This window comes from Pseudopipra pipra, chromosome W (assembly GCF_036250125.1).
Source record: "Pseudopipra pipra isolate bDixPip1 chromosome W, bDixPip1.hap1, whole genome shotgun sequence".
Lineage (NCBI taxonomy): Eukaryota > Metazoa > Chordata > Aves > Passeriformes > Pipridae > Pseudopipra > Pseudopipra pipra.
The window spans coordinates 12910072-12934108 of NC_087580.1; the positions used below are offsets into that span (position 1 = coordinate 12910072).

The 24037-nt window shown below is 46.7% G+C and overlaps 2 protein-coding genes, 1 long non-coding RNA gene and 1 pseudogene across 3 annotated transcripts in view; 2 read left to right on the forward strand and 2 right to left on the reverse strand.

Moving 5' to 3' along the window:
• The window catches only part of LOC135404848 (kelch-like protein 10), a 130431-nt gene that overhangs the window by 77003 nt on the left and 29391 nt on the right, over positions 1–24037 (forward strand).
• Positions 1–24037, reverse strand: part of LOC135406301 (hydrocephalus-inducing protein-like) — a 116401-nt gene that overhangs the window by 74054 nt on the left and 18310 nt on the right. The window lies entirely within an intron of this gene.
• LOC135406129 (7-methylguanosine phosphate-specific 5'-nucleotidase-like) lies at positions 5930–10681 on the forward strand (annotated as a pseudogene).
• On the reverse strand, positions 12456–15451 carry LOC135406193 (uncharacterized). Its single transcript, XR_010426210.1, has 3 exons — positions 15306–15451; positions 13710–13854; positions 12456–12673 (listed from the first exon to the last, which is right to left on the reverse strand). It is a non-coding gene; the product is annotated as an uncharacterized LOC135406193 (long non-coding RNA).

The following is a 24037-nucleotide window of genomic DNA, read 5'->3' on the forward strand; positions in this document are numbered from 1 at the left end:
ACGCCAGATACCAACAGACATAATCAACAAGATTGTAGCAATGGCTCCCCCCACAAACAAGAAAGAAACCCAAGCTTTTCTGGGAGCAATAGGTTTCTGGAGGATGCATATCCCAGAATACAGTCAGATTGTGAGCCCTCTTTACTTTGTGACCCGTAAAAAGAACAATTTCCAGTGGGGTCCTGAGCAACTGTAGAAGATATTGCAGAAACCTGGTTGGTAGAGAGAGGACACATTAAAGATTCTATACCGCTGGTCTCACGCTAAAACAAGAAAACTATTAGAAGGTCACTGATCAGTGTATTTGTGAAACTGCTTTGTCTAAGAAACTGCAAGGCTGCATTGTCTGCTGTGAAGCTGTATTGTTTAAGAAACTGCATACGTGATAGAAAAATTAGAGCAACAGGATGGGAAAGGTAGAGAAAGTAGCAAATAGTAAATAAAGTAACTATAGCCATGAGAAAGAGGCAGCATTTGCGCAAATATAACGTAGGTAATTAGGAGCCAATGATGAGCTTGTATTTGGAATATTAATGAGCCTAATTATTAACCTTTATAAGCATGGAGCTTACAGCAATAAAGTTGGATTAGTCATGATCAATACTGTGATCGTGTGATACTTTCCCGTCGTCCGCAACAAATGGTGACCCCGACGTGATAATTTAAAGAAACGGGGGAATCCACGGTTGGGATGGCATAGTGTCGGAGCCTTAGCAGCGAAGGCTGGTCAAAAAGTCAAATTGAGGAGTGACTTGGACCTGGAACTGGTCAAAAAGTTGGCAGAATTTGCGACTTCGGACCCGGATCAAAAAGTGGGCAACTGCAACTTCGGATCCTTAAAGCGTCACTTGGGACGAGTTCCACCGTACGTGCTGCCGGACCCTGGAGGCTGCAAGAGCGCGCTAAAAATAGGTAAAAAATGGAAAGGGAAGCAGCATATAGTTTATTTTCTGAATTTTTGCAGAAAAAGGGTATTAAAGATATAGATTTAAAAAGGGAATTACCAGGATTGCTTGCTTTTGGGTATGCAAAAGGGTGTTTTATCAACCCGCATACCGTGCATTCTTTAGAAGAGTGGCGAAAGTTTGGAGATAAAATATGTGAGGCCATTCTAGAAGAGGATAAAGTTGCAAAAAAGCTGGGAAAGTTTTGGAAAGTTGTGAATGATACATTGTTACAACATGAAGCAGAGAAACGAGCTGCTGAGCAAGCTCGAGGTATGCAGGAACACAACAGAGATTGGTTCTCTATTTCCCCTACCCCCCCTGCATTTCAATCAGTTATGCTCCCAGCACAGCCGTCTGCCCCCCCTCCTAATGAAAATACAGCTCCCCCTTCTGCAACCCCTCCTGACCCTCCTGCCCCTGCAGAACCTTTAAGCAATAACGCTGATCCATTGCTGGAGCCACCAGCACCCCCTCCTCCTGCTTTAGATGCTGTGATGCCTGTCCCTGGGGCAAGCACTGACCCGGCGGGGGCCATAGCCAAGGAGAGGAGAGATACATGGGCAGCGATTGCTAAACATTGCCTGTCAGAAGAATTGCAGGGGGCAGAGGGCATGGCATTTCCAGTTATTTATAATCAAATGCCAGGGGGAGGACTAAATGCCACTATAACTCCATTAGATTGGAAACTTTTGGCACAACTGCGGAGCACTGTAAGTGAATTTGGTTTGCATGGAGAACCTGTTAAACAAATGTTAGATTATTTCTGGGCCACTCAACTTTTACTACCCTCAGATCTCCGTTCCATTTCGAGAATGATACTTACAGAACATCAGCAGCTTTTGTTTAATGCTTATTGGCAAGCATATGTTAATGAAAGTGTTGCTGTGATCAGGCAACCGGGGGATCCTTTACACGGCGTTACAGCAGACGAACTAATGGGAACAGGTCCATATTCACGAACCGAAGCACAAGTACACATTGGGGCAGATAAAATTAGAGAGGCCATGGACCTTGTAAGGAAAGCATTAAATAGGGTCAAGGAGCCAGGGGGAGTGCCATTATATATGAGCTTAAAACAGGGAAGGAATGAATCTTTTGGTGAATATGTTGACAAGTTAACAGCTGCTATCACAAAAGCTGGGGTCCCAGATTATATGAAGGGAACCATGCTAAAGCAGTGTGTTTTGCAAAATGCTAACTCAATGGTTAAACAAGTAATAAATACACTGGGTCCTTATTGGACTATAGAAGAATTATTAGACAAAGTATTGCAAATACCAACAGGAGAGAATGCATTTTTAGTCAATGCTATTCAGGATTTTACTAAAGGGCTTAAAGAACAGACTCAGGACTTAGTTAAGGAGCTTAAAGAACAGGCTCAAAATTCCCAAATTCAAGTGTTAGCAGCTCTTGCACCCCTCCAGGGAAAGGCTAATAACTCCACAGATGGAAAAACTCGATCAAAGTGTTATCGATGCGGAGCTACTGGACACTTCAGAAGGGAGTGCCGAGCAACAGGAATTTGGTGCCAGCAGTGTCAGAACTCCACCCAACCTCAAAAGACAACCTGCCACAGCCGGTAGCCTCGGATTGGATTTAGCCACGAAACTAGAGGTCACTTTGCTATCCACCCAACCTCAAAAGATTCCCACCGGGATTTATGGACCTTTAATAATAAACAAACAAGTGTTTGGTGCATTGCTGATAGGAAGATCATCAGCTAGTCTTGCTGGATTATTTGTGCTGCCTGGATTAATTGATGCTGACTACACTGGACAGATAATGGTTATGGCATATACTATTTTTCCACCTTTAAGGATTCCTAAAGGACAACGTATTGCTCAATTAATACCCCTGCCACAGTTAGCAAAACCTTTAACCAACGACCGACAACTGATGCAACGTGGAGATCGTGGATTTGGTTCTACAAGAGGACTTACCTTACTGACACTGGATTTAAGTGAGAGGCCAAAACATAAAGTTACAATTATATGGAAAGATCAAACAAAAACACTGGATGCTTTACTAGATTCAGGAGCTGATTCCAGTATAATAGCTCCTCATTGTTGGCCTAGACACTGGCCTCTGCAACCTGCTACTACAACTGTGACTGGCATTGGGGGTGCCTCAATTGCTATGCGGACTCCTACTGTGAACATTGAGGTGGAAGGTCGTGTGGCCAGTGCTGTCCTGTCTGTTGTGCAGCTTCCACCAACAGTACAATGCTTAATCGGGAGAGATGTTTTGACACAAATTGGGATGAAACTCTCCAATGATTACCCTTTGGGGGAATAGCCATTGCTTGGTCTTTCCCAATTCCTATTACTTGGATTGTTGATACTCCAGTATGGGTTAAGCAATGGCCTTTAAAACGGGAAAGCTTGGAAGCTGCTCATGAATTAGTACAAGAACAAATTGATCAAGGACACTTAAAACTTTCTACTAGTCCCTGGAATACACCTATATTTGTAATAAAGAAAAAGTCTGGAAAATATCGATTATTGCATGATCTAAGAGCAGTTAACTCACAAATGGAAGCCATGGGGGCTTTACAGCCTGGACTACCAAATCCTGCAATGCTTCCCATGGATTGGTCCTTACTGATTGTGGACTTAAAGGATTGTTTCTTTACAATTCAATTGCACCCTCGGGATACTAAACGTTTTGCTTTTACATTACCTGCTATTAACAGAGAAAGACCTGACCAACGATTTGAATGGACAGTATTACCACAAGGGATGAGGAACAGTCCAACTTTGTGTCAACTATATGTGGATACTGCCTTACAAGCCTTGCGAAGAAGATGGCCTGACTGCATAATCTATCACTATATGGATGATATATTGTTTTGCCAGCCTGAGGAGTTTGTACCCGAACAAATACAAATAATTCGCAGACATTTGGAACAATATAAGTTAATAATAGCAGATGAAAAAATTCAAACGACAGAACCATGGAGATATTTGGGGTGGACTATCTCTCGACATGCTGTTATCCCACAGAAATTGGTATTTCAATCAAAATTGCGCACTGTGAATGATGCACAAAAACTTCTTGGGGATTTACAGTGGTTACGCCCTGTTGTGGGAATCCCTGCTGACCTTTTAGCTGAATTGCGACCCCTATTAAAAGGAACAGACCCAACAACCAAAATTACTGTCACAAAGCACCAACAACTCATACTCCAACAAATTTTAGATTGTGTCACTCAGGGCCGTGTTCGGAGAAGACAATGGGAATTACCTTTAGAACTTACCTTTTGGGCTGACAAACGATACATTTTGGGTGCTATTACACAATCACAAACAGAAACGGGGGAGGATATAGGGGTTTTAGAATGGTTATCAACTAGCATACAACAGCCTAAAACACTTTTACAAAAAATTGAAATGTTGGCAGCCCTGATAAAAAAGGGTCGAGAGCGTGTGTTACAAATTGATGCTCAAGAGCCTGCACGTATACGATTACCAATGCAGAAAAATGATCTTGATTGGTACCTATGTACTAATGAGGGTCTTCAAGAAGCATTATTAAGACTGAGCCTGGTTCTTGTCCAAAGAACAGCTTGTTGGGCAAGAAATCAAATGAATAGAACTTCGAAAATTCTGGGAGAATTGGCTCATGACTCTGATGAAATAAGGCATGCTGTTTTACAAAACAGAGCAGCCATAGATTTTCTATTGCTGGCTCAGGGGCATGGATGTAAAGAATTTGAAGGCATGTGTTGTATGAATCTCTCTGATCACTCTCAGTCCATCTACCAGAAACTCAGAGAAATGCAAAGTCACCTGAATGACTTTGAAGTTCAAAAGGATCCCATTAGGGGATGGCTAGCAAAATTAGGTTTAGGACCATGGCTTGCGGAGATCACTAAACAAGCAATTTCGCTTTTACTAATACTGCTGGCTGCTTTATGCATTGTTCCTTGTGCTTTTAAATGCATTCAAAGCATGCTAACAAAGGCAATGAGTGACGTGTTTTTAACATTGTCTAAACAGAGCGGGGGAAGTGTAGAAGATATTGCAGAAACCTGGTTGGTAGAGAGAGGACACATTAAAGATTCTATACCGCTGGTCTCACGCTAAAACAAGAAAACTATTAGAAGGTCACTGATCAGTGTGTTTGTGAAACTGCTTTGTCTTAGAAACTGCAAGGCTGCATTGTCTGCTGTGAAGCTGTATTGTTTAAGAAACTGCATACGTGATAGAAAAATTAGAGCAACAGGATGGGAAAGGTAGAGAAAGTAGCAAATAGTAAATAAAGTAACTATAGCCATGAGAAAGAGGCAGCATTTGCGCAAATGTAACTTAGGTAATTAGGAGCCAATGATGAGCTTGTATTTGGAATATTAATGAGCCTAATTATTAACCTTTATAAGCATGGAGCTTACAGCAATAAAGTTGGATTAGTCATGATCAATACTGTGATCGTGTGATACTTTCCCGTCGTCCGCAACAGCTCACAGCTCCTGTCAGTGCTGAAGTCGCACACACTGCCCCTGATTTGTCATTTGAGGTGTGCCAGGGGAGGTTTAGGTTGGCTCTTGGGAAAATTTTTCCCCAAAAGGGCTGTCCAGCCCTGGCACAGCTGCCCAGGGCAGCAGCGGTGGCGTCCTCATCCCTGTCCAGGTTTAAAAGCCGTGTGGCTCTTGGGGACATGGGTTAGTGGTGGCCTTGGCAGTGCTGGGGGACGGTTCTCTGCGGGCATTTCCCGCACAGGGTTCCGCGACTCCGCGTCCCCGGCGCTGCGGGGCGGTTCAGTGCCGGGCGCCCTTGCCCGCGGCTTCTTTATTGGAATCTTTCCTTTCTGCTTCGCCCTCCCCGCTCGCTGCGGCAGAAACGAAACCGCCGGTCCCGCCCCGCGCTGCTGCGGGCGCCGGGCGGAGGCGCAGCCGGGGCACGGGGGGTCCCCCCGCACCCCCTACCCCGAGCACGCCCCGAGTCCCCCCCGGCCCCGCGGCCTCGTTCCGGTCCCGCCCCCCCGGCCCCGCCCCGCGGCTGCGCGGCCCGGCGGGAGCGGAGCGGGAGCGATGGTGAGCGGGGTCCGCGGGCCGGGAGCCCGGGCTGGGGCAGCGGCGGCCCCGGGGCTGGGCGGGGGAGCGCGGCCAGGAGGGCGCTGGAGGCTCCTCGGTCCCACCAGGGCGGCACCGAGCGGGGTCTCTGCTCTGCCCGCAGGTGCCCGAGCTGGAGAAAGCCACGGTCCGGATCCGGCAGCCCGAGCGCGTGCGGGGGATCCTCCGGACCCTCCGGGAGCAGGGGGTGGCCAAGCTGCAGGTACCGGCCCCGGCGGGGCAGGAGGTGCATCGCTCACGCTCCGTCCTTGTCTCAGCTGGCCCTTCCTCACCCCCCCGGCTGCGGCGCGGTGTGCAGGCGGAGGGGAGAAGCCCCAGAGGAGACGGAGGACGGGGCTGGTGGCTCTCCCCGGACGGTCCTTTTGGCTCCCGGTTATGAAGCTCCCGACTCCCCAACCCCCTCCTCCGCCCAGGCAGGATGGAGCCATTCGGTGCTGATAATAGCGCCGGGGTGGGAGGGTGAGGACACCGTCTGCCCCTGTCGCTGCCAGTGTGCGCCCTGGCAGCACCTTGGCTTGCTCTGGCTGGGGCAGAGTGCGCTGGGGCACACACAGATGTTGTTTTCTCCCCTCTTCCAGGTCACTTCTGACTTTGACATGACACTGAGCAGGTTTGGATGCGACGGCAGGCGCTGCCCCACATCTCACAGTGAGTGGAAGCTGCTGTTTTTACTGTCACTAGTTCTGTTTGGTTTCTGCATTTGTGTTTTTCATCACTGTGGTTTCTGTCATCCTCTGTCCCCTCCTGTGCCAAACCTGACTGCTCCTCCTGCGGCTCTGGGCCTCACTGCCTGGTCCTGGCCACCCACTGCCCATTGCAGGAGCCGTGTCCTGGGCTGTCCATCTCCATCCCACTCTCCCAGCAGAGCCAGGCCCTGTGCTCGGCGCCTGTTGGGACTCCACAGCTGTGCCACCGCAGCTTGTTTTGGGAGGAGCCGGCGCTGAGATGCAGGAGAGCTGCTGTTAGAAAGGCTTTTAATGTCTCTGTGCCATTGTCATTGTATTGTCCTTGCAGATATCCTCGATACCAGCCGTGTTGTCAGCGAGGACGGCAGGAAGAAGGTGGGTGCTGTGTGTAGGACACCCTGTCACCCGTCATTGTAAGGTCGCACTGGCTGGCGTGGCAACTCTCCTGGCTGTGCTGGCTGCCAGGCTGGAGGGGGAAGTGTCCAGGCTGCATTTCAGCCAGCAGTGACAGAGAAGTGTAAAAGGGAAATTGAATTTGCATGCACAGCTGTGGGTGTTTCAGCTCAATAAGAGGAGGAAGGGGAGGGATGTTTGTACCTGCAGTGTCTGTCTGGAGTGAGGTGAGGGTCAGCCAGGCTGCCAAGAGCTCCAGGTGTGCTCAGTGGGAAGCTGCTCAGTGACACAGTTTGGTTGTGTTTAGGAAGTGTGATGCTTTGGAAGACTTCAGAAATGCTGGTTGTGTTGTTTATAGTCTGTTTAGACCTGATGTTCACTCTGTTCTTTTCCCTCTGTCCGACGCTCCAGCTGAAGGACCTGCTGCACTATTACTATCCCATTGGAATTGATCCCAACCGGACTCTGGAAGAGAAATGTCCCCTCATGGTGGAGTGGTGAGTGCTGTGCATGATGATCTTGACCTTGCCCTGACAACCTCTTGTCCCCGAGGACTGCAGGATGCAAGGCTTGAGCTGTCCCTGGGCTTTGTGGTGATCCTGGGGAATTTAGTTGTGATTCTGACCGCTGAGGGCCTCTGCCCCAGAGCTCACTGCTGCCTTTCCTCAGGTGGACCAGGGCCCACGAGCTGCTGGTGCAGCAGAAGATCTGCTAAGGTGACATAGCCCAGATTGTCAGAGAGTCAGAAGTGATGCTGAGGTGTGGACATGGGGCTGTGGTGCTGAGTTATGGACATGGGGCTGTGGTGCTGAGTTATGGACATGGGGCTGTGGTGCTGAGTTATGGACATGGGGCTGTGGTGCTGAGGTATGGACATGGGGCTGTGGTGCTGAGGTACAGGCACAGGGCTTGGCTGCCCTCGGCCCTTCTCTCCTGCCTGTGCAGCCAGGTTTCTCTGCTGTCACCAGGCTCTGTGCCGCTGAGCTCACTCCCTGGCTGCAGGCTGCTCCCTTCCTGCGCAGAAACCGCTTCCCCCTCCCTTGGGCCTTGGCGAGGAGCAGCCGAGGGGCCGGCACTGGGCACGGCTCTCCATGTGCAGGGCGGGATGCGGGGGCAGCTCCTTGCTTCCAGCAGAGATTTGTTCTCTGCACTGGAGCTGCTGGGCCTTGTCCAGGCCCTTGACTCAGCAGCAGATTTCACCCACAGCACAAAACCTTTGCTCTAAAACTTGCTGCTACAGCTGCCCTGGCAGCGATGGCCCTAAGGCTGGCTCAGGGAGCTGGGCTTTGACTGAGCTCCCAGGCTCAGGGAGGAGATGGCACCGTATGTCTGGGTTTTCTTGAGCCCAAGTTCCCCTTCTGCATGGAATTGTGTCCTGGCAGACTGAGGCTGTCACAGGTTGGCCTGATGGTCCTGCCAACCAGTCTGACCTGTTGCACATTTCCCACGTGGTTCCTGGCAGTGCCCTGTGCCCCCGCTGAGCAGGGGGTGTGATCAGGAGGTGCCAGGCAAAGGGCTGGAGTGCTCCATGTTCCTATGAGCACCTGCCCGACCACTATGCCCAGAGCTCTCCGGGGTTCTGCACAGGGAAGGCCACAGGAATGCTGGTGCCATGGAGAGCTCGTGCTGTTTGCAGAGCTCACCTGTGTGTTTCTGTTTGGGAAGTGCTGGACAGAAACAGGAGCTGGGCTGGGCACACTGCCAGCCCAGAACACCGGGCACCGTGCTGGGAGCTGGTAACACAACCCCATGCAATGGACACTCCTGCTCTAGGGATGGCTTCAAGGAATTCTTTGATCAGCTGCACAAGAACAATGTCCCCCTGTTCATCTTCTCTGCTGGCGTCGGTGACGTCCTGGAGGAGATTATCCGCCAGGCCAGCGTCTTCTACTCCAACGTCAACGTGGTGTCCAACTACATGGACTTTGATGATGACGTGAGTTTCTGCACCACACTGGTGTGGTGAGAGGAAAGGTGTGGGCTGGGACCAAGGGCTGGGACACGATTAACAGGGCCACCACTGGGTTAAGAGCTGTCTGTCTGTCTGTCCTGTGTGCTCAGGGAGTCCTCACGCACTTCAAGGCACCACTCATCCACACCTACCACAAGAACAACACCGTGCTGCAGGCACAGATTACTTCCAGCAGCTGAGCACGAGGACGAACATCATCCTGCTCGGGGACTCCATGGGTGACCTGACGATGGCAGATGGCATTCCCAGCGTGGAGAATATCCTCAAGATTGGCTTTCTCAATGACAAGGTGGGTGTGAGGAGCAGTGTTGTGTTTCCCTGCCAGCCTTCCCCAGGTGCCAAGCTTTGGGGCAGCAGGGAGGGGCAGTGATGTGGAGGGGGGCTCCTGCTGTGTCTGGGGCATTGTCAGGGTGGTTATTGATCCCCTTTCCAGCAGCGAGGGCTGTGGGTGCAGTATCTCCGCCCTCAGCTGTTGGTGTTCACAGTCCTCCCCCCTCCCCACCCTGTCCTGAGGGCCGTGCTGTAGGTGGGAGAGCGGAGGGGGAAGTACCTGGAAGCCTATGACATCGTGCTGGAGAGCGACGAGACGCTGGGCGTGGCCAGTGGGATTCTCCGGTACATCCTTACTGAGACATGAGCTGGGAAGAGGCATCCCAGCTCCGGCCCCGCAGCAGGCACTGGGCAGGGAATGTCCTCCCCGGGACAGAGCTGGAGGGAATCTGCTGGTACTGGCTGGGCTCCATCCTGACTTCACTAATGCCCTCAGCCCTGGAGAGGGAGAGAAGAGATGGAGGAATCTTCTCCATTCCCTTTACCCCAACTCCCTGGTTCTGCTGCTTCCCTCTTGGACTGGCTTCATCCAACTTGGACTTCATCCCACTGGGAATTCAGGCCCTCTACCTCCCAAGGCCACAACAAACCATTCCATGTTTCAGGAAGAGATATTCTGCACCTGCTTCAGCAGCTGAGTGTGGAATGGAGATGGTTTGCTGTGGGACAGACCCGGTTTAGATGAAGTTTTAGAGTCACTGTGTTCTTCACTAAGAAAACAAATCTCTCTCCTCCTCTTTTCCTGTTTCTGAGCCCTGCTGCCACCACTGGGCTGGTGTGGCCCTGCCAGGCATCGCATTGCCCAGCCCTACATCCCTCGTGGAAACCTGCAGCTCCCTGGCCTTGGGTCCCACCTTGTCCCTCTTGCACCAAGACAATTCTTACTGTGGACAAAAAGCTTTTCCAGCCCTCCCTGAAGGCCCCAGAACTCAACTGCTGCTGCTGCCCAAACCCAGAAGTAAGTTTGTCTGCCAGGGTTGGGGCTGGGGTTTGGGTGGGGTGGGAGAGGAGAGGCCAGCCGGCAGCATTTTGGGTTTTAAGGAACGTTTGAGCTGTCTGTGTTTCTGTCCTAAACTTCTGGGCTGATCCTAGGCTGATCCCAGGGTCTCGGAGCAGCAATAGGAAAAACCCTTGTTGTTTCTTACGACGGATTAGTGGGATGGGGGAGACCTCCAGGCCTTAGGGTGCCAGCCCCATCACCTGCAGGTGAATGCCCTTCCCCCTGCCCCAGCACGTGGCCGGCGACCCCACAAGGAGCCCACACAAACCACCAGGGAGGGACGGACGAAAGAGAGAGTTTATTTGTGGGGTAGGGGTTTATAAGGCTTTTAGGAGGGTCAAAAGAGGGCCAATCACCAGTTCAGGGGCACAGAAAAAACCAATCAGGTAAGGGGTCAACAGCCAACAGGAAGGGGTTAACAAGGACCAATGAGAAACACCTCAGGACACCTTCCCAGGATACTCCTGTATGGGAGACAAGTCTCTCACAGGGGGTGTCGGGAAGAAGAAACAGTAACCTTGCAGAAAATACAAAAGGCCATTTTGAAACATGTTTAAACCACATTAAAACCTTCTGTTTCTATAACATTTGTACTGTTTTCTTCTTTTTCTTCACTAGTCCATCTCTGACAGGACTTCTTCCATCCTGCATATGGCAAATCCATTGCCACAGCTCCTCCTTTTCTGTTTCCTAAAGCTGGATATGCTTTAAATGATTGAGAGGTTCTGGCACAACTGAGCAAGCATCGAAAGACACACGTAAAGAGAAACACTACAGAAAGTCCTAGTACGATAACTACAATAATTTTCTTAATAGTGGAAGAGAGGCCTTTGAAGGGCAGCCAGTTGAAAAAGTCATCAAAAGTCAGAGGATCAGCTTGCTTGATTTCATGAACTAAGGATTTAAGCTGATTAATCTGGGAGTGGATAGATTGGGAGTGATCAGAGAAGTTGAGGCAGCAGAGGCCTTCAAACTCCTGACACCGATGGCCATTTACTAGAAGGAGAAAATCTATTGCAGCACGATTTTGTAACAAGGCCTTCTTATTGGTTTGGGTATCTTGAAATAGATCATCAAGGGCAGCACTGGTGGCATCAGCTTCTTTTGCAAGCCAACATCCCATTCTGGTAAGGAGCATTAAGGCTTTTGTGGAGCTGACAACTGGAAGCAGACCACTTAGAATGTTTGCGGTGTCGGACCAAAAAAGCACGTTAGAATTGCATTCTGCTGTGAATTCACTCAAGGACTGCAATTTTGCTAAGGGATGTTCTTCAACTGGAGGTGGGGGTGCTGCAGCCACAGGGACCTGCACTGCCTTAGGTGGAGAAGGTGGTTTTGGTTGTGATGGATAGAAGTTAAGAGGTGGGTGTAAACCTTGGAATTGCCTGCGCACTCTATGACGTGGGAAGGGTGAGGTTGTTTGGAGGTTACTGTTTCTTTTTGCACGATTTTTGGGAGGACTTACAGGTAAAGATTTCATAAGGGTAGCTGGATTGTACAGTGTTAATTTTCCAAATGTGCAGGGGCCTCCAGCAGCTAATCTGGGAATCATATTCCAGAAATTAAAAAGACTCCTTTTGGAAGAATAACTGAATCAGGGGTAGCATGTATCTGGTAAGGAACCTCTTCCTTGCACCAAAAACTGAAGTTGGAATAAGGTCCATAAGAGGTGATATTAATTAATTCAGGAGGGGCAACATATTTGTTGTGAATGAATCAAAAACAGAGAGGAGATATGATACTCCCCAAGATTTCTAATTCCTCAGGTCTCTGCCACTGATAGCTAAATGTCTGTCTGTCATGTGAAGTTTTTGCTGGTCTTGTGAGACAATCTAAGAACGGATTTTTAAACTGATCATGGTCATCACAGCAGGGGATATACTGATTTCTAAAATCACCCCATTCTCTGGGTGTCCAGGGGATTCCTACCAGACAGGTCTTAAAAGGGTGAGAGGGATCTAAGGTAGAGAGACAGATAGAGTCAGTATTTAGTGATTGTGCCAGGTTTAGCCAAACATTTTGACCAGGAAGCATTACCCAATTTGGAATTGTTGGAGGAGGTGTGGCAAGGGCTCCTGACGTTAGGTCTTTCTGATTTGCTGGTGTTATGCTGCACACAAAACCAGGATTATCCCGAAAGTGATGCTGATGGGGGATCGCTTCCTGTAGCTGGTGCTGAATCTGCTGGTGCTGGATCTGCTGCTGGTTGAGCTGGGAGGGAAACTTCTTGGTGGATCCTCACTAGTCTGGACGGTATCCATCTTGGACCTGCTCCTGTGGAGACACAAGCATGTCCTCTCCCCCAAACAATTAGAGGGACCGGACCAAGCCATTCTCCTGTCAGGATATCCTTGTATTTTACCTCAGCTTCCCCCGTTTTTAATTTTCCAGCTCCAAAATGATGTCCAACAGGTGAGACATCCTCATGCAGCCTATTTAAAAAATTGAGGACATACAATGCCTTGTTTAAACATTCTGATGGAGAGAGACCCACAGTTGTTTTTTCTTGTTTTTTCAGCATATCTTTTAAGGATTTGTGAGTTCTCTCTACTATCGCTTGGCCCTGTGGAGAGTGAGGAATGCCAGTGGTGTGAACTATTCCCCACATATTGAAAAATTCTTTAAGGGAAGCAGAAATGTATGCCGGGGCATTATCTGTTTTAATTTGTTTTGGAATGCCCATTATGGCAAATGCTGAGAAAAAATGTCTTTTAACATCTTTAGCTTTTTCTCCTGTATGTGCAGTGGCAACAATGAGTCCTGAGCAAGTGTCCACTGATACATGTACATACTTCAACCTGCCAAATCGTGGTACATGTGTCACATCTGATTGCCAGAGATCTAAGGGGCTAAGGCCTCTTGGATTAACTCCTTCAGATCTCACTGGAGTTACCAACTGACAGTCTGGACACGCAGACACAATGGCTTTGGCTTGAGAGGTAGATAACTGAAACATTTTTTTCAATGATGTAGAATTTTGGTGGAAAAAGTTATGAGAAATTTTTGCTTTTTCAAAATTGTTAGGTGTAGGTACTGTGTTAACTGGGAAAGCTGAATTTGCTGCTTTATCTGCCACAGCCTTCCCTTCTGTAAGTGGGCCTGGGAGGCATGTATGTGATCTAATGTGAGTGATATAGAAAGGATGTTTCCTCTGTTGGATTACCAGTAACAATGTTTTACACAGGGTAAACAACTTTTGATTGTTCAAATCTTTTAAATAACTATTTTCTATGCAACTCACAACTCCTACAACATAGGCAGAATCTGATACCAAATTCAGAGGCTGTGGAAAAAGTTGGAACGCTCTTACCACGGCTGAGAGTTCAGCAATCTGAGATGAGCCTTCAACTTGATGAACATCTGTTTTCCATTCTCCTTTTTCAAACCAGGCTACCACTGCATTACTGGACCTCCCTGAGCCGTCTGTGAAGGCTGTCACAGCTTTCTTCAAAGGGCTAGTAGAAAAGTTATTTCTCAGTCTGGGTTGAGAGATGGAAAGAAACTGCAGAAAAGGAATTGCTGGTAGATGGGTTATCAGTTTGCCTGTAAAATCTGACATAACCAGTTGAAAATCAAACAGATGTAAATCATGATAACACAGTTGAGATTTGGACAGTGGAACATAAAGAAAATCTGGGTCTTTCCCTGACAGTTCTAACATTCAGAGTTTGCCTTTGTGACAGACTTTTGCAAGCATTTCAGGCACAGTAACAATTGTCTTTGAAAACTGGTGACTGAGAAATACCCATTCCCACAAAAGAAATTTTTTGGGTTTTGAGTCTAATTGTCCTATTACAGCAAAAGGCTGTTTTGGTCCACGAAAGATTAGCAATGCAGTAGGTAATCCTTCTACTCTCCTGTTTACCTGTTGTTCTGAAATGTTTTGGTTGATCACTTCAATAATATTTTCTGCTTCTGGTGTCAAGTGAGGAGGAGAAGTTAGTTCTGCTTCTCCCTTAAGGAGCTGAAACAAAGGAGCTAAAAAAACTGTTGAGAAACCAGAAAAGGATCGTATCCAATTGAGATTTCCCAAAAGAGACTGCAGATCGTTTAGTGGTTTTATTTTGGTGGGCAGGGTTACTGCTTGAGGCCTAAATGTTCTCTCTTCAATTATCAGACCAAGGTACTTCCACGGGGAAATTCTTTGTTCTTTTTCTGGGGCTATTTCTAACCCATGATTACTCAGGGTTTTTTTCACGGACTTATGTACCAATGTCAATTTGTCAGTATTAGGGGCACTGATCAATAGGTCGTCCATGTAATGAAAAATGATAGCTTCAGGAAACTGAGATCAAACTGGTTCAATTATATTGGACACCACAGGTTGACATATAGTGGGACTGCTTTTCATCCCTTGTGGCAATGTGAGCCAACTGAGACGTTTGGAGGGTTCAGCTGCATTAAGAGCTGGAACAGAAAATGCAAATTTGTGTGTATCATTAGATGGAGGTAGATATTAAAAAAACAGTCTTTAATGTCTAAAATAACAAGTGGCCAGTCTGCTGGGAGCATGGCAGGGGAGGGTAGCCCAGCTTGGAGGGCTCCCATCAGCTCTATGATATTATTGGCTTCTCGTAAATCATGTAATAACCTCCATCTCCCAGATGATTTTTTGATTGTGAAAATAGGAAAATTCCATGGAGTGGTTGTGGGGACTAATCTGGTTTTGTCCAATTGTTCTTTTACCAAATTATGAATTTGCCACAATTTCTCTCCTCTGAGGGGCCACTGGTTTATCCACACTGGTGTGTTTGATGTCCATGTGAGAGGTGGTGCCTGCGGCTCTCCAGTGGCCACAATCACAAATTTGGAATGGATAAGATAATTCCCCACTGTGTTATTACATCTCTGCCCCACAAGGTTAGTGGAATGTCCAATATAAAAGGCTTAGATGAAGCTACCTTACCCTGTGGGCCTTGGACCAGAAGTGGCAAAATGCTCTGGACAGGAATTTTGGATCCTCCTACTCCCTGGATGTCGACAGCTGGCCTTGTTGTACCCCAGGTGCTGGGCCAATCTTTGGCAGAGATTATGGAAATGTCCGGCCCGTGTCCAGTAAGACAGACACAGATTTGTGTTGGCCTGAATTAGGAGAGAGAAGAGTACATTCTATTATAGGTCTGTCAAGAGGAACCTTTTGAGCCCAATTTATGCAAATTCCCTGTTCATCCTGGGTTCCTTCCTCTATGGGTATGACCTGTGCTATTTGATCCTCTGGATTAATCACTGGGGGTACAAAGTTAGGTTTAATTACAACAGACACAACTTTAGGATCTTGGAGACTCATAACCATAGGTAACACAGTAATGCCTAATGCAGTTGCAGAATCTGTTCCTGTGATAACACATTTCCCTTTAAAATCTGAAACCTGAGAAGAAGCAGAAGCCAATAACACAGTGTGATACTCTGTTTTTTCTAAGGTTTGAGGTTTTGAAGTTGCTAGCTCCAATTTAAAGGCACCTGTTTGGGGTTTTTGTTGGGAACTGTTTGAGGGGGTAGATTAGATTGCTTAAAGCAGCTTTTTATGTCCACGTGCTGCTCTAAGCGCTCACCAAGCCGTTTCCCAAATTCTGTGTTCTGGGAGGAGGCCTGGGTGAGAGTGGGTTTCCATCTCTGTCAAATAGAGATCGACAGTCTAGAGCCCAGTGTAGCCCTCTTTTACATCTGGGGCAAAGGCCTGGACGAATGGTTTTTTGAGAATTGGGGTTTTGAAATGGTGGGCAGTTAGCTTTTATATGACCTGGACATTTGCAATTATGGCATATTATTTTGGAGGGGTCTAGGGCTGCTGCTAAGGCTTGGGTCATTTTTTCTGCCATCTGCTGAGTTGCCTCAGCAATTTGGTTGCCTAATTGTATATTAGCTTCAGCTAATTGGTTAGACATTGACACCTGAGCTTGGACCAGGCTATCTGCCAATTTGTCATCAGGGCTAATATCTTTACAAGCCTTTTCCATATCCATGGGGGTAGGGTCATGAAGGTTTCTGAGTATCTACTGACACTGTGCATTTGAATTGGAGATAGCTAGCTTCAGGAATAGGGCATCTTGTGCTTCTTTCACATTGATTTGTTTTTCTATAGATTCTTTTAATCGTTCTGCAAAGTCAATAAAAGATTCATCAGGCTTTTGAGTTACATTATTGAAAGGTGGAGTTGTTTGAGAGGCATCAGCTACTGATTGTAGTGCCTGTAATGCCATATTTCTGGTAGCAATTAAGTCTTGTTTGGGAATTTGGGCCTGATCTGTATTTGCAGCATATGGACCCTCACCAAAAAGCATTTGTGTGGTAGTTTCTATAGGTCTACGTGTAGTGGTACGAGTTTCATGAGCATCCTTTCTAATTAAAGCTTTCCATTCATCTAAAAACAATGTTATTTGCACCTTATTTAGCAAGGATCTCATTATATCTTTTAAATCATTTGGAGTTAGTACAAAGGCTGAGAATAAAGACGACAAAATTCCCATTGCATATGCTGAATTTAAACCATAAGTTGTTACTGCCTTTTTTGCATCCTTGAGAAGGGGTATGGCTAAGGGGTCCCATACCGGGGGTGCACCTGGATTATAAAACACTGGATATGCCTGCAATAAATTTAAACCATTAACATGACTAGGAACGTTATTTATATCATTACAATTATTGGTATGGTTGGTTCCTGTGGAAGAAAGAAAAGGGTTAAAAGGAGAAGCAGAATTGTTAAAATTATTTGACATATTTGAAAATGGATTATTGGGAGAAAACTTGTTAAATGTTGTTAAGGATTGTGAATGGTTTGTAGCTGGAAAACTGTTTGGTGAGCCTGGTGCTGCTGAGTCAGTCACAGCTAGATCCACGCTGTGAGAGGCGGGGGAAATCCTGTCCGTTAGGGGAGTGAGTCTGTGATGCTCGGTGGTGAAGGTGTTCTGAAGCTGTGGGTGTCCTTGCCTGTCGCGGCACGATGTAGGAAGAAGCGGGGGGAGCTGGAGCTGCAGGGCAGAGGTTGTCCCGTCCCCGGCGCCGGGCAGGGAGGGGGTCCCGATGACGTCATCCTGTCCTGCTGGGCATCCCTAGGGAAGGCAGGAGGTCTCGCTGTCGGTCCGGTGTGGTTGGAAGCTGGGAATTCCCCGCCTCCTTTGTTTGACCATGCTGGATGGCGGCCGGGGGCTGCGGCTGTGAAGCTGCCTGGGGAAGCTGCAGTTGGTGATCTCCCGCTGAGAGCTGCCGGGCAGGAGGGGCTGGGGCTGAAGCCACACAAACGCCTGCTGGATTTTTCTCGGCACAGCTCTGCCCCGAAGAGTGCCTGTGGCAGCTATTCCGTGTCAGGGGCGGTGGAATAAAGTTTTGTGTCACTGGGGGTGTGCTTGGAGCGCTGCTGCTAGTGGGTTGAAGAGAGTCTGGGCTCGGGAACGGCAAGATGGGATCGCCTGCTCTCGGAGGGAGAGGGGGTGGGAGGCGGGGAGGGGTCCCGCCGGTGTTGGCTGCGGGCGGCTCCTCCTCTCCTCGCCCCACCGGCAGCCGCGACGGAGGAGCCCGGGACGGGGCAGGGGCCGCCTCGGTGCTGAAGCCCGGGATGGGGGTTGCCGCCCCGGGTCCGACCTGTAGAAGATATTGCAGAAACCTGGTTGGTAGAGAGAGGACACATTAAAGATTCTATACCGCTGGTCCCACGCTAAAGCAAGAAAACTATTAGAAGGTCACTGATTAGTGTGTTTGTGAAACTGCTTTGTCTAAGAAACTGCAAGGCTGCATTGTCTGCTGTGAAGCTGTATTGTTTAAGAAACTGCATACGTGATAGAAAAATTAGAGCAACAGGATGGGAAAGGTAGAGAAAGTAGCAAATAGTAAATAAAGTAACTATAGCCATGAGAAAGAGGCAGCATTTGCGCAAATGTAACTTAGGTAATTAGGAGCCAATGATGAGCTTGTATTTGGAATATTAATGAGCCTAATTATTAACCTTTATAAGCATGGAGCTTACAGCAATAAAGTTGGATTAGTCATGATCAATACTGTGATCGTGTGATACTTTCCCGTCGTCCGCAACAAATGGTGACCTCCGACGTGATAATTTAAAGAAACGGGGGAATCCACGGTTGGGATGGCATAGTGTCGGAGCCTTAGCAGCGAAGGCTGCTCAAAAAGTCAAATTGAGGAGTGACTTGGACCTGGAACTGGTCAAAAAGTTGGCAGAATTTGCGACTTCGGACCCGGATCAAAAAGTGGGCAACTGCAACTTCGGATCCTTAAAGCGTCACTTGGGACGAGTTCCACCGTACGTGCTGCCGGACCCTGGAGGCTGCAAGAGCGCGCTAAAAATAGGGAAAAAATGGAAAGGGAAGCAGCATATAGTTTATTTTCTGAATTTTTGCAGAAAAAGGGTATTAAAGATATAGATTTAAAAAAGGAATTACCAGGATTGCTTGCTTTTGGGTATGCAAAAGGGTGTTTTATCAACCCGCATACCGTGCATTCTTTAGAAGAGTGGCGAAAGTTTGGAGATAAAATATGTGAGGCCATTCTAGAAGAGGATAAAGTTGCAAAAAAGCTGGGAAAGTTTTGGAAAGCTGTGAATGATACATTGTTACAACATGAGGCAGAGAAACGAGCTGCTGAGCAAGCTCGAGGTATGCAGGAACACAACAGAGATTGGTTCTCTATTTCCCCTACCCCCCCTGCATTTCAATCAGTTATGCTCCCAGCACAGCCGTCTGCCCCCCCTCCTAATGAAAATACGGCTCCCCCTTCTGCAACCCCTCCTGACCCTCCTGCCCCTGCAGAACCTTTAAGCAATAACGCTGATCCATTGCTGGAGCCACCAGCACCCCCTCCTCCTGCTTTAGATGCTGTGATGCCTGTCCCTGGGGCAAGCACTGACCCGGCGGGGGCCATAGCCAAGGAGAGGAGAGATACATGGGCAGCGATTGCTAAACATTGCCTGTCAGAAGAATTGCAGGGGGCAGAGGGCATGGCATTTCCAGTTATTTATAATCAAATGCCAGGGGGAGGGCTAAATGCCACTATAACTCCATTAGATTGGAAACTTTTGGCACAACTGCGGAGCACTGTAAGTGAATTTGGTTTGCATGGAGAACCTGTTAAACAAATGTTAGATTATTTCTGGGCCACTCAACTTTTACTACCCTCAGATCTCCGTTCCATTTCGAGAATGATACTTACAGAACATCAGCAACTTTTGTTTAATGCTTATTGGCAAGCATATGTTAATGAAAGTGTTGCTGTGATCAGGCAACCGCGGGATCCTTTACACGGCGTTACAGCAGACGAACTAATGGGAACAGGTCCATATTCACGAACCGAAGCACAAGTACACATTGGGGCAGATAAAATTAGAGAGGCCATGGACCTTGTAAGGAAAGCATTAAATAGGGTCAAGGAGCCAGGGGGAGTGCCATTATATATGAGCTTAAAACAGGGAAGGAATGAATCTTTTGGTGAATACGTTGACAAGTTAACAGCCGCTATCACAAAAGCTGGGGTCCCAGATTATGTGAAGGGAACCATGCTAAAGCAGTGTGTTTTGCAAAATGCTAACTCAATGGTTAAACAAGTAATAAATACATTGGGTCCTTATTGGACTATAGAAGAATTATTAGACAAAGTATTGCAAATACCAACAGGAGAGAATGCATTTTTAGTCAATGCTATTCAGGATTTTACTAAAGGGCTTAAAGAACAGACTCAGGACTTAGTTAAGGAGCTTAAAGAACAGGCTCAAAATTCCCAAATTCAAGTGTTAGCAGCTCTTGCACCCCTCCAGGGAAAGGCTAATAACTCCACAGATGGAAAAACTCGATCAAAGTGTTATCGATGCGGAGCTACTAAACACTTCAGAAGGGAGTGCCGAGCAACAGGAATTTACGGACAGGAGAACAGCTGCAACCTGCCACAACCACAGCCTCAGCCAATGCTTTCGGATTACAACCTGCCACAGCCGGTAGCCTCGGATTGGATCTGGCCACGACACTAGAGGTCACTTTGCTATCCACCCAACCTCAAAAGATTCCTACTGGTATCTACGGGCCTTTGGTAATAAATAAACAAGCATTTGGGGCACTGTTGATTGGCAGATCGTCGGCTAGCCTTGCTGGATTATTTGTGCTGCCTGGATTAATTGATGCTGACTACACTGGACAGATAATGGTTATGGCATATACTATTTTTCCACCTTTAAGGATTCCTAAAGGACAACGTATTGCTCAATTAATACCCCTGCCACAGTTAGCAAAACCTTTAACCAACGACCGACAACTGATGCAACGTGGAGATCGTGGATTTGGTTCTACAAGGGGACTTACCTTACTGACACTGGATTTAAGTGAGAGGCCAAAACATAAAGTTACAATTATATGGAAAGATCAAACAAAAACACTGGATGCTTTACTAGATTCAGGAGCTGATTCCAGTATAATAGCTCCTCATTGTTGGCCTAGACACTGGCCTCTGCAACCTGCTACTACAACTGTGACTGGCATTGGGGGTGCCTCAATTGCTATGCGGACTCCTACTGTGAACATCGAGGTGGAAGGTCGTGTGGCCAGTGCTGTCCTGTCTGTTGTGCAGCTTCCACCAACAGTACAATGCTTAATCGGGAGAGATGTTTTGACACAAATTGGGATGAAACTCTCCAATGATTACCCTTTGGGGGAATAGCCATTGCTTGGTCTTTCCCAATTCCTATTACTTGGATTGTTGATACTCCAGTATGGGTTAAGCAATGGCCTTTAAAACGGGAAAGCTTAGAAGCTGCTCATGAATTAGTACAAGAACAAATTGATCAAGGACACTTAAAACTTTCTACTAGTCCCTGGAATACACCTATATTTGTAATAAAGAAAAAGTCTGGAAAATATCAATTATTGCATGATCTAAGAGCAGTTAACTCACAAATGGAAGCCATGGGGGCTTTACAGCCTGGACTACCAAATCCCGCAATGCTTCCCATGGATTGGTCCTTACTGATTGTAGACTTAAAGGATTGTTTCTTTACAATTCAATTGCACCCTCGGGATACTAAACGTTTTGCTTTTACATTACCTGCTATTAACAGAGAAAGACCTGACCAACGATTTGAATGGACAGTATTACCACAAGGGATGAGGAACAGTCCAACTTTGTGTCAACTATATGTGGATACTGCCTTACAAACCTTGCGAAGAAGATGGCCTGACTGCATAATCTATCACTATATGGATGATATTTTGTTTTGCCAGCCTGAGGAGTTTGTACCCGAACAAATACAAATAATTCGCAGACATTTGGAACAATATAAGTTAATAATAGCAGATGAAAAAATTCAAACGACAGAACCATGGAGATATTTGGGGTGGACTATCTCTCGACATGCTGTTATCCCACAGAAATTGGTATTTCAATCAAAATTGCGCACTGTGAATGATGCACAAAAACTTCTTGGGGATTTACAGTGGTTACGCCCTGTTGTGGGAATCCCTGCTGACCTTTTAGCTGAATTGCGACCCCTATTAAAAGGAACAGACCCAACAACCAAAATTACTGTCACAAAGCACCAACAACTCATACTCCAACAAATTTTAGATTGTGTCACTCAGGGCCGTGTTCGGAGAAGACAATGGGAATTACCTTTAGAACTTACCTTTTGGGCTGACAAACGATACATTTTGGGTGCTATTACACAATCACAAACAGAAACGGGGGAGGATATAGGGGTTTTAGAATGGTTATCAACTAGCATACAACAGCCTAAAACACTTTTACAAAAAATTGAAATGTTGGCAGCCCTGATAAAAAAGGGTCGAGAGCGTGTGTTACAAATTGATGCTCAAGAGCCTGCACGTATACGATTACCAATGCAGAAAAATGATCTTGATTGGTACCTATGTACTAATGAGGGTCTTCAAGAAGCATTATTAGGACTGACATGTCCCATAATTACCAGTAGACTGCACAATGTCCCTACAGCATGGATTGGTTCTTGGCAATGGATACTGAAACCTAAAAAACAGGAACAACCAATTCCACATGCACAAACAGTTTACACAGACGCTGGCAAAAAATCTCACACTGCTGCCCTAACCTGGTTAGAGAAAGGAGAATGGAAGCATGAAATTTTAACAGGAGAACCTACAGATTCATTACAAACTTTAGAGTTGTTAGCAGTGGTCAGAGCACTGGCTAGCATGGATAGACCCCTTAATATTGTTACTGACTCATTCTATGTAGCAGGAGTAGTTAATCGGATAGAAGGGGCCCTAATTAAAGAAGTCCCGAATAAGAGGCTCTTTCAGTTATTTTGTCAATTATGGTTGGCAGTAACAAACAGAGATCATGACTATGCTGTCATACATGTACGAAGCCATAAATGGGACATTGGGTTGGGTGAAGGAAATGCTAGGGCAGACAGATTAGTTTCTATGGCTACAGAGGATGAGGAAGAATTTACCAAAGCACAGAAAGATCATGAACAATATCATCAAAATGCCAGAGGACTAAAAAGAATGTATGACATCACCTTAAATGATGCTAAAAATATTGTTCGATCCTGTCCAACATGTAGCAATCATAATGGTGGTGTAGGATTGGGTATGGGAGTAAATCCCAGAGGGTTAAAGAGTAATGAAATCTGGCAAATGGATGTTACACATTATGCACCTTTTGGAAGATTTAAATATATACATGTGTGTATTGACACATATAGTCATTTTATGTGGGCTACAGCTCAAACAGGAGAAAAAGCTTTACAAGTAGAAAGACATTTGTGTGAATGTTTTGCTGTGATGGGGAAACCACAACAGATAAAAACAGACAATGGACCTGCCTATGTGGGTACTAGAGTAGGCCAATTTTTGAAAAAGTGGAAAATCACTCACCGCACAGGTATTGCTCACTCTCCCACAGGACAAGCAATCATAGAAAGAGCTCATTACACACTAAAAATGTATCTTGAAAAACATAAAAACATTATTGATATTAAGAAAAGGTTAAGCAAGGTACTGTTTGTCCTGAATCATTTATGCATTTTTGGAAATCAAAAAGATCCTCCTGTAACAATTCATTATACATTAAAACAGGATACAGAGAAACCTGAAGAGGTGTGGGTCAGATTTAAAGATCCACGTACAGGAATTTGGCAAGATCCAGCAAAAGTACTCTATTGGGGAAGAGGTTATCTTTGTGTTTCTTCACCACAGGGACCTCTTTGGATACCTGCCAAGTGGACTCGAGCTGCTGTGAATGTCTCGAGCCCTGCTAATGCAAAGTCACCTGAATGACTTTGAAGTTCAAAAAGATCCCATTAGGGGATGGCTAGCAAAATTAGGTTTAGGACCATGGCTTGCGGAGATCACTAAACAAGCAATTTCGCTTTTACTAATACTGCTGGCTGCTTTATGCATTGTTCCTTGTGCTTTTAAATGCATTCAAAGCATGCTAACAAAGGCAATGAGTGACGTGTTTTTAACATTATCTAAACAGAGCGGGGGAAGTGTAGAAGATATTGCAGAAACCTGGTTGGTAGAGAGAGGACACATTAAAGATTCTATACCGCTGGTCTCACGCTAAAGCAAGAAAACTATTAGAAGGTCACTGATTAGTGTGTTTGTGAAACTGCTTTGTCTAAGAAACTGCAAGGCTGCATTGTCTGCTGTGAAGCTGTATTGT